This window comes from Peromyscus eremicus, chromosome 15 (genome assembly GCF_949786415.1).
Source record: "Peromyscus eremicus chromosome 15, PerEre_H2_v1, whole genome shotgun sequence".
NCBI classification, from domain to species: Eukaryota; Metazoa; Chordata; class Mammalia; order Rodentia; family Cricetidae; genus Peromyscus; species Peromyscus eremicus.
In genome coordinates this window covers 71,079,263-71,082,403 of record NC_081431.1, presented here as the reverse complement: position 1 = coordinate 71,082,403, position 3,141 = coordinate 71,079,263, and the positions used below count along the sequence as shown (strand labels likewise).

The following is a 3,141-nucleotide window of genomic DNA, read 5'->3' as shown; positions in this document are numbered from 1 at the left end:
CCTGAGAGACCCCACTCAGCAAGTAGCGGGCGCCATCACAGACTCGCTGAATAGCGGGAGAACAGCAGTCTTCCACTGGGTGGGTGCTTCTTCTCATGGGCTGCCCCCTCAAAGGCACCCTTGAACAGTATGAAAGTGGGGATCCCTGGAAACACGCTGAGCTACAGAGTAGCTTACATATGGCTCCTCTAGAGGTTCTCAGGGTGAAGACAGCAGGAAGGGAAGGTTTGACATTGGGACCGGGACCGCCATCTCCATAGTTGGATTGGGAGGCATCTTGATGCTTTTATGGCCCCTTAGGGTCATCCTAAACCACACAGAGGGGCTGGGCTTTTTCACCCTTGCTTCACCTAGGCAACAGCGGTTGTCTGTCCCGAGGAGGGGCACATATGCCAGGGCAATTCACGAAGAGGTGTGCTGTGTGCCTCCCAGGAAGCCTCTCACACTCCTGCAGGGGAGTCTGGGAACCGCACGGTGGTATCCACTGCAGAAGGCCCGCGTGTCTCTTTGCACTCTGTGTCCGTCACCTTTCCCGTTGCTGTGACAAAATTGCTGAAAACCCTTTAAGGAAAGGGTTGTTTGGGGTCACACTGTGAGAGTACCACCCACGGTGGCGGGGAGGGCGTGGTGGCAGGCCCGTGGGGCAGCGCAGCGGCTTGTATTTCGCCCACAATCAGGAAGCAAGAGAGATGAACGCTGTGCTCAGCTCACTTCCTCCCTTTTCCTCAGTCCAGGACCCCAGGCCATGGGATGGTGCTGCCCACATTTAGAGTAGGTTTTCACTATCAATTAACTCAGTCTACAAACTTAACAGGTAGACCTGCCTAGAGAGGTGTTTCCGTGGTGACTCTAAATCCCGTCACATTGACAATGAAGACTAACCGTCCTGTATCTTCAGCATCTCTGGCCTGTGGTTGGAAGATTCCCAAGGGTCAACAGACCTAACAATGGGAACAGGGGTGGGGTGGATCCTCACTACAGCAGCAGCCGAGGAGGGCTCCTCCTGCTTCCTCCTGTCCTTCCAGCCCCGGGAGCTGGGAGCTGGCAGCCACAGCCTGAAGGGCTTGAGGAAGCGGAGACAGAGGAAGGAGTATCTCTGAAGGAGGAATATTTTTGCAGGCCAGCTCTTCCCACATTCTATGGTGTCACTCTCCTTGCCATTGGGTGCCTGGAGGGGAAACTACTGTGTGAATTGAAGTTTTCAGGGGAGAAAAAGCCTATGGCCATGATTCTCTGAGCCTGGTTGGCTGGTTTCTTTGTTTTTTTGTTTTTTGTTGTTTTTTTTTGTTGTTGTTTGTTTGTTTGTTTGTTTGGTTTTGTTTTTTTCTATTCTGGTGTGTTGGTTAAGTTTTTTATCTTATTTTATCATTATCCCTTAGAAGCCTATTTGTTTTCTAATGAGATGGAGAAGGGGGTAGATCCTGATGGGTGGGGAGTAGAGGGAGGGGAAACTGTAATCAGGATATATTATGTGAGGGGAAAAAATTCTATTTTCAATAAAAGGGAAAATTGTTTTTAAAAACCTTCTTGCCTGTGAAGGGTTAAATGTAGCAGATCAAAGCCAATGATCTTGGACTCTCTTTAGCCCTCCCTGATATTGGCCCTAACCTCCTTGTGACTGTCCAATGTGAAATCTACTAGATTGTCCCCGACAGAACCTGAACCCTATAGCAGAGATTCCCCCTTTACTATACCCACTTACAGGGTACTCCCACCATGTATTAGAAGTGTCTTGATTTATTGACTTATTTGTTCTGTTACCATGAAAACTTCATGAAATTGGGCTTTCCGGCGGGAGGGTAGAAGCGGAAGGTAGCCAGTGGAGGCGTGAGTCTGCCACAGGGTGCTGCGAGGTTGTTCCTCGTATGGTGGGTCTCCGTTGCAATGTCGCCAGCCAGACTCAGCATGCCGGGCGTGAAGCTGACCACCCAGGCCTACTGCAAGATGGCACTACACCGCGCCAAGTACCCGCACTGCGCTGTCAACGGGCTTCTGGTGGCCGAGAGGCAGAGGCCACACAAGGAGCACCCGCCGGGCGCAGGCACCCATACTTCGTGGACTGCATCCCGCTTTTCCACTGCACGCTGGCCCTAGCGCCCATGCTGGAGGTGGCGCTCACTCTGATTGACTCGTGGTGCAAAGAGAACAGCTATGTGATCTCCGGCTATTATCAAGCTAATGAGCGTGTGAAGGATGCCAGCCCAAACCAGGTGGCAGAGAAGGTGGCCTCCAGGATCGCCGAGGGCTTCACGATGGGCTGCGCAGCATCTACCATCCATGTGTGCGAACACCATGAGAACAGGTGGAGATGCAGAGACCCACACCACGACTACTGTGAAGATTGGCCCGAGGCACAGAGGATCTCGGCATCGCTCCTGGACAGCCGCTCCTGATCTCGGCATCGCTCCTGGACAGCCGCTCCTGTGAAGCGCTCGTGGATTTTGATAACCACCTGGATGACATTCGGAATGACTGGACAAATCCTGAGATCAACAAAGCAGTTCTGCACCTGTGCTAGACGAGAACCATGACAACTGGACACTTTCCACCACAGAGAAGAGGAAAACATATTTTTAAATTCAGAGGAGTAATGAGTTAGCCTGATGGGAAGCTGCAAGTCTGTGATGTGTGCCTTGGAAGGGGAGTCCGGTTGGCATCCTTCAGGGCAGGGCTGTGGAGAGGTGTGGTTCTTAGTCCTATGCTGCCCAATCCTGCCCATCAGAGCTCTTTCTGCTTGTCCCAGGTTGTTCCCATTGAACAGTTCTAGCCTTTTATAATCTAAAAAAAAAACAAACAAAAAACTTCATGAAATTGTTATCACTGGAACACGGAGTTTGGGATCAGCTGAATCGTGTTCCTGGCTCCAGTATAAACCATCTCTGACTCCCTTTGAGGTGAGAGCTATGCTTTGGCATTGACACTTGTGTCTGCTTCCCTGACCGCCACCCTGGGAGTCACCTGACCAGAGCAGCCAGTGGAGAGAGAGAACAGCGGGGCAAACTGCTCCCCTGAACACCCCTTCATCCACATGCCTTCCTCCACATCTTTCTCCCTTGTCTGTGAGAAACATTTTAATTTTTTTTCTGTTGCTGTAACAGAATGCCTGAGACAGAGAGATGTATAAACCAAGGAGGTTTCTTT

The 3,141-nt window shown here is 51.2% G+C and overlaps 1 pseudogene; it reads left to right on the top strand.

Moving 5' to 3' along the window:
* Positions 1-1,905: 1,905 nt before the first annotated feature.
* LOC131925637 (ER membrane protein complex subunit 8-like) lies at positions 1,906-2,775 on the top strand (annotated as a pseudogene).
* Positions 2,776-3,141: the final 366 nt, after the last annotated feature.